We start from the raw sequence: 23,647 nt of genomic DNA, 5'->3' as shown, positions 1-23,647 counted from the left end.
GATTTTATTTATTTATTTGACAGAGAGAAATCACAAGTAGATGGAGAGGCAGGCAGAGAGAGAGAGGGAAGCAGGCTCCCTGCTGAGCAGAGAGCCCGATGCGGGACTCGATCCCAGGACCCTGAGATCATGACCCGAGCCGAAGGCAGCGGCCTAACCCACTGAGCCACCCAGGCTCCCCTCTATAGATTTTCTTTGTACTTTTCTTTTGCATATCACTCTTGGGGTCCTTCTTCTTTTATAGAATCCCAGTTTATTTTTCTTGCAGGGCTGGTTTAGTGGTCACATAGTCTTTCAGTTTTTGCCAGTCTTGGATGCTTTTTATCTCTCCATCCATTGCACATGACAGACTTGGTGGATAAAATATTCATGGCTGCATGTTCTTCTCATTTATTACCCTCAGTATGTCTTGCCTTTCCTTTCTGGCTTGCTGGGGCTCTGTGGACAGGTCTGACATTATTCTGATGTTCTTTCCTCTGTACATAAGATATCTCTTGCCCCTAACTGCCCTTAAGATGGTTTCCTTGGTTCTAAGATTTGTGAGTTTTATTACTATATACTTGGGCATTGGTATTTCCCTTGATCTTGGGAGGGGTCCTTTCTGCCTCTAGGACACAAATACTCATTTCCTTCCCCAGATTAGGGAAGTTCTCAGCTACAATTTGCTCAAATGTATCTTCTAGGCCTCTCTCTGTGTCCACCCACCCTCAAGGATCCCAATAATTCTGACCTTGGAATGTGTGTTGGCATTGTTTATTTTTTTAATTTTGTATTCATGGATTTTAAGCTATTTTTCCAGGATTCCTCCTGTTCCTTCTTTTCTATCAGTTTGTCTTCTAGATCAGTAATTATTTCATCAGCCTTGTTTACCCTAGCTGTTAGAGTATGTAGATTAGATTGGATCTCATAGATAGCTGTTTCAAGATCCTCTAGATCAGCTCTCAGTTCTACCCTTAGAGAATCTATGTTGCCATTAATGGTTTTCTCCATTGTAGCTATTGTCTGCATAACTTACCCTGAAGTCTGTTTTCGACATCTTGCTTATGTGTGTATCTATTTGTTTTGTGGCAGAGGTCACAGTCTGAATTTTTCCTGTGTTAGGGATTCCTTCTCTTAGTCATTCTGCTGCAGTGTGGTTTAGGGAATGTACAGAATCCAAATTACTGACTACCACCCAAATGAGATGTATCTGTTTTTTAGAAACGTTAGGGTTATTGACCTTTTGTTCTTCCAGGCTGTCTTCTGATCGAGGGGCCTGTCATGCTGTTACTCAGGCAACCCTCTTTGGGCAGAGTTGCCCTGTCCCCTATGGGGGGATGGGCTCAGTGAAAACCAGTTTTGGGGGGCTTTTGTTCTCTGGTGGCTTTCTGCATTTCCCCCCCTCGTGAGTCAGAGCAGAATTGACTGATCCAAAGCTCTATCTCAGAACAGAGAGATCACAGTCTGCCTCTGAGTGCGCTCTCCATGCCACACTGTCTCCATTTTGTTTGTGCTGCTAAAACCCACAGTGTCCTGGGTTGTGAGCCCCACACTATCTCCATTTTGTTTGTGCTGCTAAAACCCACAGTGTCCTGGATTGTGAGCCCCACAGTAGCACTCCCAGCCCTCACTTCCAGGTCCAGGCATGTTACTGCTCTTTGTGCTTCTAAAATTGCCAGCCACCCCCAGTTTGCATGTGTGCTCCTGCAGCGCCAGGTTTCAGTCTGGGGGGTTGCCCCATTGTCTCCCTACCCCACTACCAGTCTGTGAGTCTTTGCCCAGTTCCCGGCACGGGAGGCTTTTGTACTCTGGCTGCAGAGGTTCCTGGATCCTTCCCTTCCCCTTCCATTTATCTTCCAGTATCTGTCCAGTATCACAACTTCCCACGTCATACCTTGATACCAGCCACCAGAGATATTCTGTTTGTAGAGATCCAGATATATCTTCTTCTATCTCAGACTGATTTCATGGGTATTTAGAGTGGTCTGGTAGATATATAGCTCAATTCAGGGGACTGGTTGAAATAGGGTCCCTACTCCTCTGCCATCTTTCTCTCCTACTGTTTTTTAACGTCTTTTTTTTTCTGATGTAAACATTCTGATGTAAACATTGCTAGTCCAACTTTCTTTTGGCTAACACTTGCATGATGTTTCTCCATTCCCTCACTTTCAATCTGCAGGTTTCTTTAGGTCTAAAATCAGTCTTCTCTAGATAGCATATAGATGGGTCTTGTTTTGTACCCATTACATCACCCTATTATTTGATTAGAGCTTTTAGGTCATTTATATTCAAAGTAATTATTGATAGATATGTGTTTATTGTCTATTATTTATTGTGTAGTTGTTTCTGAATATTTTCTCTGATTCTTGTTTTTCATGTTTTCCTGATTTTCATTACTGTAACATTTGGATTTCTTTCTCTCAATTTTTTGCATATTTATTGATGATTCTTTTTATATGGTTACCATTAGTTTTGTATGTAACCTGTTCTTTTTATTGGAGTCTATATTAAGTTGATGGTTTTTTAAGTTTGAACCCATTCCTTACTGCTCTAATCCCCATGCTTAATGTGTATGTTGTTATAATTTATATCCTTTTATTTTGTGAAATCATTGACTGACTTTTTACCGAAATATTCATTTTTACTGCTTTTGTTTCCTGTCAATCTTTGTTTATACTGTCACTTTTTGTTTCTCCTTTCTACTCAGAGTCCCCTTAACTATTTGTAGCAGGGCTGGTTTAGTTGTCATGAATTCTTTTAAGTTGATGTTTGTTTGTTTGTTTGTTTGTCCGTAAACTCTGTCTCCTTCTATTCTGAATCGTAGCCTTTCATAAAGTATTCTGTGCTTAAGATTTTTCCCTTTCAGCACTTTGATATATTATGTCACTCTGTTCTGGCTTGCAAATTTTCCATTTAAAAGTGTCCTGATAGTTGGCTTTCCCTTTTAAGTTACTGTCTCTTTTGTTTTTTTGCTTTTAAGATTTTGTCTCTGTCACTATATTTTGCACATTTAATTACAGTATGTGTTGGTGTTGGCCTGTTTTTGTTGATTTTGATGGAATTTTCTTTGTTTCCTGATCGATGTATCTGTTTCTTTTCCTAGATTAGGGAAGTTTCCAGCTGTTATTTCTTCACATAAATTTTCTGCCCCCTTTTCTGCTGTTATTCTGGGACTCCCATAATACAAATGTTATTAAATTTGATGAGTCTGTGAGTTCCCAAAGTCTATTCTCATTAGGCATAATTCTTTTTCTCTCTTTTTTTGTTCACCTTGAATACCTTTCATTATTTTGTCTTCTAGATCACTAATTTGTTCCTCTGCTTCTTCTAATGTTCTCTTCATTCCATCAAGCATGTATGTGTCTCATTTTGTTTATTGGCCCCTTTATCTCTGCTATGTTATTTTTTATCTGGGTGTTAAGGTCTCTCATGTCTTCTACTCCTTTCTTAAGTTCATGAGTATTCTTATGAACAATACTTTAAATTCTCTATTAGGCACATTATTTATATCTGTTTCACTTAGATCTTTAGCCATGGCTTTTTTCTCTTCTTTCATTTGGGAGAAATTTTTCCCCTTTCCCTTCCCTCTCTGTGTCTATTTCTCTGTGTTAATAAAGTCAGCTATGTCTTCTGCTCTTCAAAGTAGTGCTTTTATAAGGAAGAGATCCTGGAGTTCTCTGAAGTGCACTATGCCATGTTTGCCTGAATCTTGCATTTCAGGAGCATATCCTCTGTGTGTGTTTGTGTGTTGCTTGTGCTCTGCTGTTGTGTCTGAGTCACTTTTCCTTTGTGGGATGTTGTGGGCTGTATTTTCTCTCTGCCTGTTGTGGGCTGTATTTGCTCTCTGTATTGTTAGTGGGATCTAAGCAGGGTAGCTATAAGGGTCATGCCTACCCAGAAACTTGGGAGTAGTGTAGCAGTGTTAGCAACAGTTGTACTGGGCCACTAGTCCTATGCTGCATTCACAGAAATACTGCATTGGCTGGGAACTGCTTGCCAGGTTGGCCTGGGGTCAGAGGCTGGGAGCTGTACGTCATGATGCCTGGATGTGGTTGGGCTTGGTACACGATAGTGGCTTGGAGCATATGGTAAGGAGTGGCCTGCAGCAGCAGCACCACTCAGCAGCTGGTTATTGTATGGTCATTATGGCTCAGTGTGGCAAGGTAGCTATATCTTATGAGATGGCTGGGCTTAGTGGATAGGGGCACCTATGCACTGGTGAGTGGGTGAAGAGTGTGTGGTTTTAGCAAATTTGCCCTGAGCCCACAGTCACAGGGATGCAGGCTTGGAGTGGTTGAGTGCTCAGGAGAACTCACGGAGGTAACTACTGCCCGTAAGTTAGATAGCCAGTGTCTGTGCAGTTCTACCTCCTGCCAATGACAATTTGTTTATGCTGAGAGGTGGGGGTAAAAATCTTATCTGTTGGGTCCTTCATTTTTAAAGTCCCCCAACTTGCTTTGAAATCAGTACGAATAGATCTGTCTCCTGTTTGCTCCCCAGCATTGTGTAAACTACTAATTCTATGTTGCTTCTCTGTGCAGGTTGCTGTCTCTTTAAGGGCAGTGGCCCAGCAATTGCTCACCCTCCTGGCTGCTTTAGTGCTGAGTCAGCTGAGTTTTAAAGCTGCAGGCTCCAAGTCCCACTGATTATACAATCTTAAAAAACTCAGCCCCTCTGGTTTTCAAAGTCAAACATTATGGGGATTATTCTTCTCACTGCAAGTTTCTTGGTGTTAAGGCCCGTTTCTCTACCCTCTCCATACACACAGCTCCCTCCCTTCTGCAGAAGCCTCTCTCTGCCTTTCTGAGCTTCCTAACCTCTCAGATGCAGCTTTTCCTCTGTATTTAGTTGTTGAGTTTGTTCTGACAGTATTCAGATTACTCTCCAGTTTATTGACTAAGATGTGGATTATATCTCGTGGTATAGGGTGAGCTTGGGTCCTCCTTCTCTACCATCTTTCCTGGTAGGCATCCAAAATGACCAGAGTTAAAATCAACATCAATAAAAAATAAGTTAAAAAAATAAACATAAAAAAAATAACACGTGAGGGGCGATAAAGATGTGTAGTTCTAGAATGTATTCATGCATCAGATACTATCACCTTAAAATAGAGTGATATGTATAGGATATTAAATGTGAAACTCACTTAATACAAAGCAGAAATCTATAGTAGAACACAGAAAATGAAAAACACATACACTAAAGAAAATTACCCAACCACAAGTAAGAGTGCTGAATAAAAAAGAAAGAAAGAAAGAAAGGAAGAAATGAAAAGAGAGGAAGTAAAAAATCTGCCAGAAAATACTCAACAATTGTCAATAAGTACATTCCTATCTATAAATACTGTAAGGTTAAATGGACTAAATTCTCTAGTCAAAGACATAGAGTAGATAAATTGATTAAAAAAAAACCACCAAAACTCATTATTATGCTGCCTGCATACTCATTTCAGGTCTAAGAACACAAAGAAACTGAAAGTGAAATTATAGAAAAAGATGTTCAATGCAAATGGAAATGAAAAGAAAACTAGTCTTTTGCATGTTGGGAACTTTTGATTTCTAATTCAGTTCCTTTGCTGGTTATTGGTATCTTCAGGTTTTCTATTTATTTCTATTTCAGTTTTTGGTAGTTTTTATGTTTCTAGGAATTAATTTCTTTAAGATTGTCAAATTTGTTGTCATATAGTTTTTCCCAGTATTCTCCTATAATTGTTTGTATTTCTGTGGTGTTGGTTGTTATGTCCCCTTTCTCATTTGTGATTTTATTTATTTGGGTTCTTTCTCTTTGCTTTTTGTTAATTCTGAATAATGATTTATCAATTTTTTTTTCTTCAAAGAAGCAGCTACTGGTTTCTTGATTTGTTCTATTGGTTTTTGTTGTCGTTGTAGTTGTTTTTAGGTTTTATATCATTATTTTGTGCTCTAATCTGTATTATTTGTTCCCTTTTGTTGGCTTTAGGCTTCATTGTTGTTCTTTTTCTAACTCCTTTAGGTGTAAGTTTAGAATGTTTATATGATATTTTTCTTGCTTCTTGAGGCCTGTTATTACTGTAAACTTACCTTTTGAGGACAGTTTTCCTGCATCCCCAAAACTCCCAATAAACAGAAGTCCAGAGTCAGATGGTTCAGAGGCAATTTCTAACATATATGTAAAGAAGAATTAAAACCTATTCTTCTCAAACCATTCCAAAAAGTAGAAAAGGACAGAAAACTTCCACATTCATTCTGTGAACCAGCATTAACCTGAACCAAAACCAGATAAAGACTAATAAAAAGGAGAAGTATAAGCCAATATCCCTGATGAACATGGATGCAAACATTCTTAATAAAATACCAGTAATACACATCCAACAGTATATTGATAAAATCATTCACCATGATCAAATGGGATTTATTACTCAGTGATAAGGGTCGTACAATATTTATAAATCAATCAATGTGATACACCTCATAAGGGAAAGGATAAGAAACATATGAACCTTTCAATAGATGCAGAAAAAGCATTTGACAAGGTACAGCATCCATTCTTGATAAAAACCCTCAACTGAGTAGGTTTAGAGGAAACATACTTCAATATCATAAAGGCCTAATATGAAAAACCCACAGCTAACAGCATATTTAATGGGGAATTACACTCAGCAACAAGGTGGGAATTTCCACTCTCACCACTGTTATTTAACATAATACTGGAAGTCTTAATCACAAATCAGATAACAAAAAGATATAAAAGGCATCCAAATGAGTAAGGAAAGTCAAGCTTTCACTATTTACAGATAACATGATATTCTATATAGAAATCCCAGTAGACTACCAAAACACTGTTAGAACTGATAAAGAAATTCAGTTAAGTTGCAAGATCCAAAATCAATGTACAGAAATCTGTTCCATTTCTATACACCAATAATGAAGCAGCAGAAAGAAGAAATTAAGAAATCAGTTCCATTTTCAATTGCATCAGAAATAATGTACCTAGGAATAATCCTAACTAAGTAGATGAAAGACCTTTACTCTGTAAACTATAAAACACTGGATGAAAAATATTGAAGCTGACACAAAGAAATGGAAGGTCATCACATGCTCATGGATTGAAACAAACACTGTTAAAATGTCTATATTACCCAAAGCAATGTACACGTTTCATACCGTACCTATCAAAATACCAACAGCCTTTTTCACAGAACTACAACAAGCCGTAATCATCAAGACAGTATGGTACCTGCACAAAAATAGACACATAGATCAATGGAACAGAATAGATAACCCAGGAACCCACAGCTATATGGTGAATTAATTTTTGACAAAACGGAAGACTATCCAATGGAAAAAAAACAGTAACTCCAACAAATTGGGTTGGAAAAACTGGAAAGCAACATACAAAAGAATGCAAATAGGCTTCATTCTTACACCAAAAAAAAAAAAAAAAACTGGATTAAAGATCTAAATGCAAGGCCTGAAGCCATAAAAATCCTAGAGTATTACCTAGGCATTAACCTCTTTGACACTGGTTGTAGCAACTTAGTAGATATGTCTCCTGAGGCAAATGAAACCAAAGCAAAAATAATCTTTTGGGACTTCATCAATATGAAAAGCTAGTGGATATGGAAGGAAACAATGAACAAAAATAAAAGTCAGCCAATGGAATGGGAGAAGATATATTCAAATGATATATCTATTAATGGTTTGGTATCCAAACTATATAAAGAAGTTATAAAACTCAAACCCTAGGGGCACCTGGGTGGTTTGGTTTTGTACAACACTTGGTTTCGGCTTAGGTCATGGTCTTAGGGTATTGGATCAAACCCTGCATCAGACTCTGCTCAGTATAGAGTCTGCTTGAGATACTCTCTCCCTCTCCCTCTGCACCTGCCCCCACTCACTCTCGCTCTCAAGAAAACAAAAACAGAACAAGAGAGACCATGAGTGGGGTTGGAAGGGCAGAGGGAGAGGGAGAAGGAGGCTCCCCTCTGAGCACAGAGCCTGATGCTGGCTTGATCCCAGGACCCAGGGATCATGACCTGAGCCGAAAACAGATGCTTAACCAACTGAGCCACCCAGATGCCCCATAAAAACAAACAAAAAACAAACAAAAAAAACAAAACAAACAAACAAACAAAAAAGACAAACCCCCAACCCTCTGAAGACAATGTAGTTAAAAAATGGACAGAAGACATGAATAGGCTTTTTTCCAAAGAAGACATGCAAAAGGCCAACAGACATATGAAAAGATGCTCAGCATCACTGATAATCAGGGAAATACAAAATTAAATAACATTGATATATTACCTCACACTTGACAGAATGACTAAAATCAACAACACAAGAAACAACAGGTGTTGGTGAGGAAGTGAAGAAAGGGGAGCCCTCTTACCCTGCTGGTGGGAATGGAAACTGGTGTAGCAACTCTGGAAAATTGTACAGAGGATCCTCAAAAAGTTAAAAATTGAACTACCCTATGATCTGGCAATTGCAGTACTTGGTATTTACCCAAAGAATACAGAAATACTAATTCAAAGGGATACATACTCATAATGAAATAAAAGTTAAAATGGCTATGTTTTTTAAAAAGGGATAAAAAATTTAAAAAATTAAAAAAGGTATACATGCATTCTAGTTTTTATAATAGTCAAACTATGAAAACAGCCCACGTGTCCATCAAGTGATGAATGGATAAATTAGATGTGTCCATTGACTGATGAATGGAAAAATATGTGCTCATAGATTGATGAATGGATAAAGAACACACACACACACATAAATACACACTGGAATATTAGCCATAAGATGTATTAAAATATTGCCATTTGCAATGATGTGGATGGAACTTGATATTATCCTAAGTGAAAAATGTCAATCAGAAAATGACAAATACCGTACGACTTCACTCATGTGTGGAATTTAAGGAACAAAACAAAACAGCAAAGGGAACAAAAAAGAGAGGCAAATGTAGAAACAGACTTAACAATTGTGAACAAACTGATGGTTATCAGAGGGGTGGTGGTTATGCAATGGATTAAGTTGTTGATGATTATGGAGTGTACTTGTGATGAGCACAGGGTGTTGTATGGATGTGGTGATCAGTATATTGCACACCTGAAACCAATATAACCTTGAATTTTAACTAACTGGGTTTAAACTAAAACTTTGAAAAATGAAAGCTTTCAAGGAGAAAAAAATGAACCCTTGTGAAACTGCATATACCGGACAAACTCTCAAACAAAAATGGTAATTAAAGGTATAGAAGGGTGTTACCAAATGATAAAAGCATCAGTGCAACATGAGGATATAGTGTTTGTAAATATTTAAACACCAAAATATACAAAGCAAAGATTAACAGAGTTTAAGGGAGAATTTGAAAGCAATAAAATAATAGTAGGGGATTTTAATATCCAACTGACATCACTGGATAGATTTTCTAGGCAAAAAAAACAATAAGTAAAGATTGGCCTTAAAGGACACATTAGACCAGATGGACTTAATAGATACATTAAAAAAATGCTCCATCTAAAAGTACAGAATACCCCTGAAACATTGTCTAGGATGGATCATATTGAGGCCACAAAAGAAGTCTCAGTAATTCAAAAAGGTTGAAACCATATCAACTATCTTTTCTGATCACAGTGCTATAAAAATACAAATCAATCATACAAGGACAACTGGTAGGAAATCACAGATATGTGGAGATGAAACAAGATGCTACTGAATACTCACTGGATTGATTCAGAGATCAAAAGAGAAAACAAAGTACCTGGAGACAAATAAAAATGGCAATATGACAGTCCAAAACAGGTATAATACAACACAAGCAGTTTTAAGAGTTAAATTTAACAGCAATACAGGCGCATATATATATATATATGTGTGTGTGTGTAAAGTAAGATTATTTTTGATTTCTCTTTTGAAATATATATATATATTTCAAATATATATATGTGTAGAGTAAGTATATATATATATAGAGAGAGAGAGTAGTATATATATATAAAGTATATATATAGAGAGAGAGAGTAGTGTATAAATATATATATATACATATTTCAAAAGAGAAATAAAAAATAATCTTATTCTACACATAAAAGATCTAAAGAAAAAGAAAAAGACCAAAGTTACTAATGGAAGGAAATAAAGATCAAAGGAGAAATAAATGAAATAGAGACTAAATGACAGTAGAAAAGATCAATGAAAATAAGAGCTAGTTCTTTGAAATAATAAAGGTGACAGATATTTAGCTATATTCATCAAGAAAAAAATGAGTGGACGCAAATGTATAATCAGAAACAAAAGTGGAGTTCCAGTTGATACCATAAAACCACAAGGGGTCATAAAAGAGTATATAAGCCGGGGCGCCTGGGTGGTTCAGTGGGTTAAGCCTCTGCTTTCGGCTCAGGTCATGATCTCAGGGTCCTGGGATCAAGCCCCATATCGGGATCTCTGCACAGCGGAGAGCCTGCTTCCCCCTCTCTCTCTGCCTGCCTCTCTGCCTACTTGTGATCTTTCTCTCTGTCAAATAAATAAATAAAATCTTTAAAAAAAAAAGCATATAAGCCATTATATGCCTACAATGGGATAACCTAGAAAAATTCTTTTTTTAAATTTTTATTTTAATGTGATTAATTCACATATTTGTGTTATTGGTTTTAGAAATAGAAGCCTGTGATTTATCAGTGTTATATAATACAGAGTGCCCATTACATCACATGCCCTCCTTAGAGTCCATCACCCAGTTACCCTATCCCTCCACCCTGTCACCTCCAGCAACCCTCTGTTTCTAGTGATTGAGTCTCTTATGGTTTCTCTCCCTCTCTGGTTTTATCTTATTTTTTCCTCTCTTCCCCTATGATCCTCTTTTTTTTTTTTTTCTTAAATTCCACATATCAGTGAGATCATATGATAATCATCTTTCTCTGATTGACTTATTTTGCTTAGCATAATACCTTCTTGTTCCATCCATGTCCTTGCAAATGGGAAGATTTCATTTTTTTGTGGCTGAGCAACATTCCACTGTATATGTTTATATATATACCGCATCTTCTCTATCCATTCATCTGTCAGTGGGCATCTGGGCTCTTTCCATAGTTTGGGTATTATGGACATGGCAGCTATAAACATTGGCAGGCAGCTGCCCCATCGTTTCACTCCGTTTCTATCATTGTGGTAAATACCCAGTGGTACAGTTGCTGGGTTGTACAGTAGCTCTATTTTCAATATTTTGAGGAACCTCCATACTGTTTTCCAGCATAGCTGTACCAGCTTGCATTCCCACCAACAGTGTAGGAGAGTTCCCCTTTCTCCACATCCTGGCCAACACCTGTCATTTCCTGACTTGTTAATTTTAGTCATTCTGACCTGTGTGAGTTGGTATCTTATTGTGGTTTTGATTTGTATTTCCCTGATGCTGAGTGATGGTTTTTCTAGCAATTTTGTGGTAGAGTTTTTTTGGGGTTTTCACATAAAGTATCATGTCATCTGCAGAATGAGAGTTTGATTTTTTTCTTTGCCAGTTTTGATGCCTTTTACTTCTTTTTGTCTGATTGCTGAGGCTAGGAATTCTAGTACTATGATGAATAGCAGCAGTGATAGTGAACACTGCTGCCATGTTCCTGACCTCAGGAAGAAAGCTCCAGTTTTTCCCCATTGAGAATGATATTTGCTGGGTGCTTTTCATGGATAGCTTTTATGATATTGAGGTATGTTCACTCTGTTCCTACATAGTGAAGGGTTGTAATCAGGAAAGGATACTGTACTTCGTAAAATGCTTATTCTGCATCTTTTGAGAGTATCATATGGTTCTTCTTTCTTTTATTTATGCAGTGTATCACATTGCTTGATTTGTAAATGTTGACTCACCCTTTCAGCCCAGGAATAAATCCCATCTGGTCATGGTGAAAATCCTTTTATTGTACTTTTGGATCCTATTAGCTAGTATATTGGTGAGAATTTTTGCATCAGTGTTCATCAGGGATATTCTTCTGTGATTCTCCTTTTTGATGGGGTCTTTGTCTGGTTTTGGGATCAAGATAATGCTGGCCTCATAGAAAGAGTTTGCAAGTTTTCCTTCCATTTTCTGTTTCTTGAAACAGCTTCAGAAGAATAGGCATTTCTTCTTTAATGTTTGGTAGAATTCTCCTGAGAAGCTCTCTGCCACTTGGCTCTTGGTTGTTGGGAGATTTTTGATGACTGCTTCAGTTTCCTTGCTAGTCATGGGTCTGTTCAGTTTTTCTATTTCTTCCTGTTTCAGTTTTGTTCATTTATATGTCTCTAGGAATGCATCTGTTTCTTTCAGATTGCCTAATTTGTTGGCATATACTTGCTTGTATGTACTTAGGATTTCATGCCTCCATTTTTATTGCATCTCATTAATAGCCTTTTTGTTTCTTTGGTATTGGTTGTGATCTCTCCTCTTTGATTCATGATTTTATTAATTTGGGTCCTTTCTCTTTTCTTATTTTTAGGTTTGGCCAGGGGTTTATCAATCTTATTAATTCTTTCAAAGAACCAGCTCCTAATTTTGTTGATCAGTTCTACTGATCTTTTAGTTTCTGTTTCGTTGATTTCCACTCTAATATTATTAGTTGTCTTCTCCTGCTGGATTTAAGCTTTATTTGCTGTTTTTTTCTCCAGCTCCTTTAGGTGTAAAGGGAGGTCGTGCTTTTGAGACCATTCTTTTTCCTTGAGAAAGTCTTGTGTTGCAATATACTCCCTTCTTAGGACCATCTTTGCTACACCCCCTATGTTTTGAACAGTTGTATTTTCATTTTCATTTGTTTTCATGATTTTTAAAAAAATTCTTCTTTAACTTCCTAGTTGACCCATTCATTCTTTAGTAAGATGCTCTTTTGCCTCCATCTGTTTGAGTTCTTTCCAAATTCCCTCTTTTGATTGAGTTCCAGTTTCAAAGCACTGTGTCCTGAAAATATGTAGGAATGGTCACAATCCTTTTGTACCAGTTGAGACCTGATTTGTGACCCAGTATATGATCTATTCTGGAAAATGTTCCGTGTGCACTTGAGAAGAATGTGTATTCTTACTTTTAGGATGGAATGTTCTGAATCTATCCGTGAATTCCATCTGGTCCTGTGTGTTAAAGAAAGCCCTTATCTCCTTGTTTACCTTCTGCTTGGACAAACTGTCCATTGCAATGAGGGAGGTGTTAAAATCCCCTACTATTATTTTATTATTATTGATGTGGTTTCTTGGTTTTGTTATTAATTGGCTTATGTCATTGGCTGCTCCCATGTTAGGGACATAAATATGTATAGTTTTTGATCTTCTTGTTAGGTAAACCCTTGAATTATGATATAGTGTCCTTCCTTATCTCTTATTACAGTCTTTGTTTTAAAATCTAATTTGTCTGGTATAAAGATGGCCACCCCAGCTTTCTTTGATGTCCTTTCACTTGATAAATTGTATCCACCCCTGTCACTTTAAATCTGGAGGTGTCTTTGGGTTTAAAATTAATCTCTTACAGATAGCATATTGATGAGTCTTGATTTTGTATCCAATCTGAATCCCTGTGTCTTTGAATGGGACATTTTAGCCCATTTACATTCAGAGTAACTATTGAAGTATGTGAATTGAGTAAAATTGTATTATCTGTATAGTGACTCTTATTAATAATATATATATGTGTATATATATATTAATATATATATAGTTGATGACTGCTATATATATATAATATATATTAATATATTAATATATATATATATATATATCTGTATTAATTTTGGGCTCTCTCTTTGTTTAGAGGATCCCTTGTAATATTTCCTGTAGGGCTTGTTTGGTGATCACAAATTTTTAGTTTCTTTTTGTCCTGGAAGCCTTTTTATCAGTCCTTTTATTTTGAGTGACATCCTAGCTGGAAAACATATTCTTGGCTGCATATTTTTCTCATTTAGCAACCTGAAGTTATCATGCCAGTCAGTCCCTTTTGGTCTGCTAGGTCTCTGTGGATAGGTCTACTGGTAGTGTAGTGTTTCTACCGTTGTATGTTACATAGAGATCTCTTGTCCCTGGCTGCTTTTAAGATTTTCCCTTTGTCTCTGAGATTTTTAAGTTTCACTATTATATGTCGGTGTTTTGACCTGTTTTCCCTTTTTCTTTTCTTTTTTTTTTTAAGATTCCATTTTTTAAAATTTAATTTCTTTTCAGTGTAACAAAATTCATTATTTATGCACCATACCCAGTACTCCATTCAATATGTGCCCTCTATAGTAGCCACCACCTGGCTCCCCCAGCCTCCCACCCCCCGCCCCTTCATAACCTCCAGATTGTTTTTCAGAGTCCATAGTCTCTCATGGTTCATCTCCCCCTCCAATTTCCCTCAACTCCCTTCTCCTCTCCATTTCCCCATGTCCTCCGTGTTATTTATTGTGCTCCACAAATAAGTGAAACCCTATGATAATTGACTCTCTCTGCTTGACTTATTTCACTCAGCATAATCTCTTCCAGTTTCATCCATGTTGATACAAAAGTTGGGTATTTAATTTTAATAGATCAAATTATTGATTTTCTGTGTCTACTGGACTTTAGATGCCTTTTTCCTTCCCCAGATTAGAGAAGTTCTCCACTATTATTTCCTCCAGTATACCTTCTCCCCAGCCCCCATTTCCTCTTCTGGGATCCCAATTTTTCTAATATTTTTTTCACCTTATTGTATCACTTATATCTCAAATTCTCCTCTCCTGATCCAGTAGTTGTATATCTCTTTCTCTCAGCATCTTTATTCTCCATCATTTTGTCTTCTATATCATTAATTCTCTCTTCTGCCTCATTTATTTTAGCAGTTAGAGCCTCCATTTGCTATTGCATCTCACTAATAGCCTTTTTGTTTTTGACTTGGTTATATTTTAGTTCTTTTATTTTTCCAGATAGGGATTTTCTAGTGTCTCTTATTCTTTTTTCAAGCCCAGATACTATCTTAATAATAATTTTTTCTGAACTCTAGATCTTACATCTTATTTCCATCCCGATCAGGTCCCTGGCAGTCAGTACTGCCTCTTATTCTCTTTTTTTGACGTGAGTTTTTTTCATTTTGTCATTCTGTCTAGAGGAGAATAGCTGAATGAGAGAACAAAATACTAAAATGGCAACAACAACCCCAGAGAATTATATACTAAACAAATCAGAAGAAATCTGAAACCAAGAGTTAAAGAAAAGGGAAAAAGGAAGAAAAAAGAGAATATAATCAGACAGGTGAGCAGAATAGAGCAATACACTGGGTTCTTTTGTGTATTTTGGTCTGTTTTTTAGAAAACTAGATCCCAACATTATCAATAAGGAAAAAAAAAATATATATGTACAAAAATAAAATTAAATCAATGAAAAGATAGAATGTAACTGTAAATATGGAAATCATATATAAGAATACAACAAAAGAGGAAAATAAAATAACTGCAGAAAAAATAATGGAAGTGAGATAAACAGGTGAATAGCACAAAGCAGTACACTATCCCATGAGTTTATTTTGGTCAGTTTGTTAGAAGAAATTATGTCTCAAAATTTTAAGGAAAGAAAACCATGTATATACAAAAATAAAATTAAATAAATTGAGAAGAGAGAATATACAAATCTAAAATACCTTGAAGGGCTAGAATATGACTGTAAACATGGAAATTATAAAAGACTTTAACAAAATAAAAAAAGAAAACAGAAAAAGATGAAATAAAAAACAAAAACAAAGCAAAACCAAACCAAACCTAAAAGAGAAAATGATCCAACAGGTGATTGGAACAGAGCCTTACACTAGATTTGTGGTGGGGGTGGGGGTATAGCTCAGTGGTAGAGCATTTGACTGCACTAGATTTTGGGTGTATTTTGTTCTGTTAGAAGAAACTGTTTCCTGAAATTATAAATCAAGAAAAACTTATGTATACACACAAATAAGATTAAATACAATGAAGGGATAGGATATAATTGTAAAAATGAACATTTAAAAACATTTTAAAAACGAATTGATAAAATAAGAAATTTTGTTGAAAATCAAAAGAAAAACAATTAAAAAATGCTAAGGTTGAAAATCTAAGGAATCATGTGAAAAAGGCCATGAGTTCTATGTGCTGTATTCCCCTAGAACTGGAATTTTGTTTTGCAGTTCTCCTTGATTGGTAAACTTGGTCTTGGCTGGATGTTCTTCCTGATCTTCTGGGAGAGGGGCCTGTAGCATTAATTCTCAAGTGTATTTGCTCTAGGCAGAATTGTACAGCCCTTGCCAGGGGGCCAGGCTTTTTTCCCCTAAAGCTTTCCCCACAATCTCAGACGATAAGAATGAAAATGGCCGCCTCCCAATCTCTATCTTCAGAATCTATCACTTGGGGCTGCACTCCTCAATGTGCCCTCGGAAAAACAGTGAATCACTCCTATCTCCCTGGTCTCTGTCTACACGTCCTGTTCACACAGCCTGTGATTGAGTGTTTCTGTCTCAGGCAGGCCACCCCTTTTGGAGTCTCTGAACCCTGCAGATTTCTCCTGGGTGCTCCTATGCTACTTCTCTTAGGGGAGGGAGGGTATCTCACAGGTTCTGCTGCTTACTGGGCACCTTCTTAGAGAGCAGTCACCTGAATGCTGCATTTCACAGTTTATGGCTATCCTGAGCTGAGAGCCCACTTATGTGCCCATTCTTTGCAGCTGGGTTTTTCACTCTGATGCCTGGGAGCTCTGCCACACTCAGGCACCCCTGGTCTCCCTGTGACCTTGAGTATCCTGAGACCACACTGTCCTATCTGGGGATCCACCCTGACCTCATCCCTCACTGGAGCAGACTTCTAAAAGTTCTGATTTTGTGTTCTGCTGCTATATTACTTGGGAGCAGCTGGATGACAGAGGCTCCTTACCCCCATGTCTGTCTTCCTATTTAACACCTCAGATTCACTTCTCCACATCTTTTACCTTGCAGAAAGTGGTTGTTTTCTATTCATATAGTTGCAGCAATTTTATTCTTTGGTCCCTGGTTGAGTTCACAGGCATTCAGAATGATTTGATACCTATTTAGCTGAATTCCTGGGACCAGATGAAATTTTGTCTCCTACTCCTATGCCATCTTGGACTCAGATATGGATAAGTTCTCAAAACATACAGTTTCCTAAGAATGAATGATAAAGAAATAAAAAATCTGTATTGATTGATTCCTAGAAAGGAGACCAAATCAGTAATCAAAACCCATCTAACATAAAAAAGTCCATAAACAGATGGCTTCACTGACTAGTGCTAACCATTGAAAGATTTAATTACTGTCCCCAGACTCTTCCTAAAAATTAAGGGGATGCTTCCAAACTCATTTTATAAGGTCAATTTCTGATAACAAAAAAAGCAGACAAGGACACTGAAAATGAGGAAATTGCAAGCCAATATCCCTGATGTATAGAGATGCAAAAATCTTCAAAAAAAAATTAGTGAACTGAATTCAACAATGCATTCAAAGGATCATATACTATAATTAGGTGGGGATTCCTACAAGCAAGAATGATTCAACATCTGCAAATCAATCAACCTGATACACCACATTGCAAAATTAAGGATAAAAATCATATCATCATTTCAATAGTTGTAGCAAAAGTATTTGACAATATTCCACATTTGTTTATGATAAAATATCAATTGTGACAGAAGGAACTGAATATAATAAAGGTCATATATGAAAGATCCACAGCTAACATCATACTCAATGTCAAAAAGGTGAAATCTTTTCTCTAAGATCAGGAACAAGACAAGGATGTCCATTTTGCCACTTTATTCAACATAGTATTGGAATTCCTAGCAACAGTAATTAGCCATCTAAAAGAGATAATAGGCATCCAGGTTGGAAAGGAAGAAGTAAAACTATTTGCAAGTAACATAGTTCTATATATAGAAAACCCTAAAGGTTCCACTAAAAAATTATTAGAACTCATAAATGTATTTAGTAAAGTTGCAGGATAGAAAATCTATATGCAGAAATCTTTTGTGTTTCTATACACTGAGAATAGACTATAAGAAAAAAATATATATACTAAGAAAACAGTCCCATTTACAATTGCTAGAAGCAATTTCAAATTTCAATTTCAAATTCTTTAGAAAAGAATGACATACCTAGGAATAAATTTAACTAAGGAAACGTAGATCTACACACTGAAAGCCAGAACTGATGAAAGAAATTGAAGAAGACAAATAAATGGAAAGATACTCCATGCTCATGAATTGGAAGAATTAATATCATGTTCAGGCTGGCTGCCCAAAGTTATGTAGAGGTTACATGCAATCCCCATCAAAATCAAAATCCCAGTGGCAATTTTTAGAACTGGAACAGATACTTAGAACTGGAACAGATATAGAATTTGTAGAAATCACAGAAGATCACAAGTAGCCAAAACAAACTTAAGAAAGGAGAACAAAACTGGAGGCATCACACTTTCTGATTTTTAACTGTACTACAAAATTCTAGTCATCAAAACAGGAATGTATTGGCTGTAAAACAGACAAATAGATCAATGGAAGAAAATAAACAACCCAGAAATAAACCTGCACATACATGGTCAATAAGTTTACAGTGAAGGAGCAAAGAATATACAATGGAGAAATGGTAGTTTCTTCAGTAAGTAGTGTTGGAATAATTGGATAGCCATATGCAAAAGAATGAAACTCTGATGAAAGAAATTGAAGAAGACAAATAAATGGAAAGATACTCCATGCTCATGAACTGGAAGAATTAATATTTTACACAATACACCAAAATTAACTCAAAAGTAAGACCTACGTGTAATCAAAATTCCTAGAAGAAAAGGTATGCAGTTGTCACTTTGTAATCCTCTCAGGAGCTTATTGAGTGTAATCTGAAACTGGCCCCTATACTCAGAGGACAAGGAGGTAGGACACTCCAGGTTGGTAAGTGATATTTTTAATAAGTAAAAGGAACTTACATGTAAGGCATGTCTTGGGTGGCAGCAAAGCAAATGGATCCCCATGACCACCCACCAAATCTTAAAAGTTTAGCAAGAGACCATAACTGGGTCCAGTTACGTATACTATGCGGGTATTCTCAGCACCACATCATTATCTCAAGGCTTTGTCCTTGGAGCAACCTCTGGAAGCAGTAAAGGCAAGAGGAACCCACATTCCAAGGGAGGAGGTAGCAAGCCTTTGATAGCCTGGGGTCCAGCTCGCAGGTCAACTGGTCGTCACATCTTTTCAATGAGCTTCCCCAATATTCCACCCCTCATGACCAGCTTTTATAAACTCATGTGCTCCCTTGTGAAATGAGCCAGACAGAGAGAGAGAGAGAGAGGAAGGGAAGCAGGCTCCCTGCCAAGCAGAGAGCCCAATGTGGGGCTTAATCCCAGGACCCTGGGATCATGACGTGAGCTGAAGCAGAGGCTTTAACCCATTGAGCCATGCAGGCGCCCCACAGCAAGAGGTTTTATTGTCTTGGAGTGGCTCCTTTGGTGACTGTTTTGCTGCATTGGAGTCTAATGCCATAGCAACAATACAGGTGCATGTAAGGAAACACAGATTAAATAAGACAGTGATTACAAAATCGATGACAGTTCTTTTATAAGAACCCTTGATCTGAACTATTGATTTATTAAGTCTCCTAAGCTGAGGATTGGATTACTTAGGGCATTCACTTGTATGTCATGTGATTTAATAAAGATGACACATTAGCAGATTCATTGGGATGAACACACATTGTGTTTGGTTAATGGCACAGGTACCTCCTTATGAGTCAGTAAGAATGTCTAAGGCCATTTTATTTTGGAGTACAGCTTTATAAGTAATAAGTAAGTACAGCTTACCAGAGACATTTCAGTATTCATTAAGGACAGGCTTTATTGCTATCATTCAGTGCTTGCTGAGTGAATCTATTAAGGGCTTCATGTTTGCTATTAATGTCTTCTAAATCTAAGCCAATGGAGGGGACAAAGACCATGGCAAAATGGTCTTACCAGTGGAAAAACCAAACATTTCCCCTGACTTTGAGGAAAGGGAGGTTAGCACCTTTAGAAACTTGACCTGGTTGTACATACCATACATGTTGTCCACGGGAAGCAGCACTGTCAGGTGTGAAGACATGAACTGGGGACAGGATACGCCATTACCAGGACCCCCATTTTCTCTATTCTTTCCGTGGTACATGCTTCTTTTCAGATATAGTGCGTTTTAACAGTTCCAGCGTGCAGCAGGACAGGAAGATCTTAGTGGAGATTGAGTGGTTCTTCACCTAAGGGTGTGAAGAAACTCACCTGTCTCAGTGTGGTATTGCATTGTAAATTTTAGTAGGTAATTCCTTTTTCAAGAATGAGGGATGTGATTTCCACAACATAGTGTTTTGATCCACTGTGAGATTTTGGGCTTTGGTTGTTTCCAGAAACTTCTATGTCTTTACAGTATTGGGTCTCTGAGCAGGGATCCCTTGTCTGGCATATGAGGCAATAGGCCCTATTGTTTGGTCATTTAAATATATTAAAACCTCAGACAGTACTTTTTGTCCAGTTGGCCGAGGTAACTTTGCCAAAGTATTTGCAAAGTATTTAATGGGCTGTTTTAATACCCATTTTCCTTTCTACCAATCCTGCTGCTTGTGGTTTTAGGGGAGATGGAACCTTTGTTTAATGTCACATTTTATTATTCATTCTTGCACATCCTGGCCTTTCAAATTTGACCTCTGATAATTATGTGTTTGATGGGGTTTTTACATACATGGTACTCAGTTCCTTAATCCCCTAATGATGACAGCCTGGTTTGTAGGGTGGCAGGGAAAAGTGTGGGTTGGGTTAGACCAGATGCAATATCTGCATAAACCAAGGCATATTTAGAACCCTCACTTAGAGGAGGCCAATATAATCAATTTGCCAATTTCTCACAGGTTAGGAACTCCAGTGGATGGCCTGATTCTTTCGGCAGTTGCCTTTGGTGTTATTTAGGACACACAGCATGCTGTTATTACTTTAATCAAGTCAGTGTACTATGAGGGCGGCCTGGCATCTTTAGCAATATGCCATCCTACTTGGGCATTGTGGGAGCCACTCTTTATATGCACCCAATTTGCCTAAACTACTGACGGGTCAGTAGCTAGGGCTCATTCCCAAGCTAGGGCACCGACTTCCTGATTGCTAGAGGGGTGTCAGTGTCTTAAGAACTGGGACATGAAGAACATTGAGAATCACTTCAGGCTCTTGAAGATGGACCCGAATGTCATATTATATATATATCTTGACCCCACAGAGACTTTTTAATGATGAGCTTTCCATTGTTCAAGCCATAAATTTAATCCCTCAAAACAGTCTAATTATCAGTACAAAGGGTTAATGGCAATAGCTCCTGAGTGATCAGTAGCCAGACCACCATAAGCTCAGTATACTAGTGGCTATACTGGCTGCTGTGTGAGAAGTTTTACCTGGAGGAGCACTGTGTACATTGCTAGGCACTGTTGCTCTTTGGGGGTATATTGAGGTTTTGCCCCCTTCCAGAGCTGGAACCAAAATTCCAGGGGCATTCTCCCCTTTTGTTATCTCTGCCATAGTGTCTGACCCATATCTTTTGGAGTCATAGACACATCAAATTAAAAAGTAGCAATACTTAGGAGATGGCCAGAGCTTTAATCTGTTTTATTAATATTTTTGCCTTCTCAAAGGCAACATGCTGCTATTGCCCCCAGTCTTATATGTGTCCTTTTTTTACCAGGCAGCATAAGGAATGGGAGCACTGTGCCAGGTAGACCTTAAAAGTCTTCCCAAACCCCAAAATCCCTATAAAGGACTGCACCTCTTTCCCATTCTTAGAAGTTGGATAGCCTTGTACCTTTTCAGTTACAGCTTTATGACTCTTAGCCTACCAGATCATACCTTAAAACTTCTAGCAGTGTGTAGGCATTGAATTTTCTTTGGGTTCATTGCCCATCTTCTTCCTCACAGATGTTCCTGAGCAAAGCCTGCAGGTGTCCTGCAGCAGAGGTAAAATCTTTACATGTTAACATTGTATTATCAGTGTATTGCGCCCATTTTGCTGATGTGGGGAAGGAGAATAGGGATAGGTCCCCAGCTACCATTGTATGACATATCGTGGCACTTGTACACATAATTTTAGGGGAGCACTTGTAAAGTTCATTATTATCTCTCCAACATGAAAGCAATTTAATCTTAGTTATCAGAAACCTATTAAATTCTTTTCCATGAGTGTTTTTAAAGATGAAGCACTGTTGTAGGGACACTTTTTGCAAAGCATCAGAGCAAAACAGTAACTGCAAATGACAGAAGCCTAAAAATGGTCATTTGATTTGATGAGGGTTCATTATTATGCAATGAACAAGAGAACTATAGCTCTATTATTAAAAGCCCCTCCCTTTTTTTCTGGCAATGTTTTTGTTATCTCCAGAAGTATTTATATTTCAAAGACATGATAAGATTTATAAACTTAAGGGGACAGAGAAAGATGTAAGTTTTCTCCTAGGAGTTTTGGGGTAATTGCTATTTAAAAGTAGGGGTCAGAGGGCACCTGGGTGGCTCAGTTGGTTAAGCAACTGCCTTCAGCTCAGGTCATGATCCTGGAGTCCTGGGATGGAGTCCTACATCAGGCTCCCAGCTCCAAGGGGAGTCTGCTTCTCCCTCTGACCATCTTCCCTCTCATGTTCTCTCTCACTGTCTCTCTCTCAAAGAAATAAATAAAATCTTTAAAAAAAAAAAAAAAAGTAGGGGTTAGAAGGTATGGGGCATTTTGTCTGTTTCCTCATCAATTACCATAGCATCCTAGTCAGGCTTTCTTCTAAGTTCTCATATCTTAATACATTGTACCCTCTTTGCTTTGTAAAACAGGACACTAAGGTCTCCAATTTATTGCTTTCCTCTCCCATCTTGTCTGCCACTCCCAGAGCTAGCAGAGTAGTGGACAGTCACATATCCTTTTTTTTTTCCATTTTATTTCTTTTCAGTGTTCCAGGATTCATTGTTTATGCACCACACCCAGTGCTCCATGCCCTCTGTAATACCCGCCACCAGGCTCACCGAACCCCCCAACCCCCTCCCCTCCAAAACCCTGTTTGTTTCTCAGCGTCCACAGTCTCTCATGGTTTGTCTCCCCCTCCAAATTCCCCCAACTCACTTTTCTTTTTTTTGTTGTTTTAAAGATTTTATTTATTTATTTGACAGAGGGAGAGAGATCACAAGTAGGCAGAGAGGCAGACAGAGAGAGAGAGGAGGAAGCAGGCCCCCTGCTGAGCAGAGAGCCCAATGTGGGGCTCAATCCCAGGACCCTGAGATCATGACCTGAGCCAAAGGCAGAGACTTTAACCCACTGAGCCACTCAGGTGCCCCTCACTTCTCCTTTTCTAAACTCAGTTCTTCTAACTTTCTTCAGCCTCTAGTTGGGCATCACTGGCCAGCTGAACTACCCACAGCAGAAGCCCACTATAGCAACCATGTTTCCCTTCTCTGTCCCAGTGTGATATGTGCATTGCCTCCAAGTTTACCTTAGATTGGCTGGCATTTTCTGGGTGTCCACATATTCATGTAGTAGTCCATAGGCATCGAAAATACAGGCCACATTTCCTTACAAAGAATTTGATGGCTAATTTGGGGTTTTTCCTGTGGATGCCTCATTCCCAAAGCCTATTTCTTTGGTCTCTGTGCTGGCTTGCCAATTGTCTTTATAGCCCTCTTGGGAGCTTCTTAGCTATAATCTGAAACTGACCCCTATACTCAGAGGAC

General features: G+C 37.9%; 1 protein-coding gene across 4 annotated transcripts in view; it reads left to right on the top strand.

Annotated features, from left to right (window-relative positions):
* BRWD3 (bromodomain and WD repeat domain containing 3) overlaps positions 1 to 23,647 on the top strand; it is a 216,972-nt gene that overhangs the window by 80,722 nt on the left and 112,603 nt on the right. The window contains exon 1 of one of the 4 annotated variants that reach the window (XM_059156495.1): positions 15,040 to 15,170. The exons of the other annotated variants lie outside the window; for them this stretch is intronic. The gene's annotated coding sequence lies outside the window, so the exon portion shown is untranslated. Of the gene's footprint in view, positions 1 to 15,039; positions 15,171 to 23,647 lie in introns of those variants that run through there. 4 annotated transcript variants of the gene reach the window in all.

This window comes from Mustela lutreola, chromosome X (genome assembly GCF_030435805.1).
Source record: "Mustela lutreola isolate mMusLut2 chromosome X, mMusLut2.pri, whole genome shotgun sequence".
NCBI lineage: Eukaryota > Metazoa > Chordata > Mammalia > Carnivora > Mustelidae > Mustela > Mustela lutreola.
Note: the sequence above shows the minus strand (reverse complement) of the source record. Positions and strands in the feature narration are given on the sequence as shown.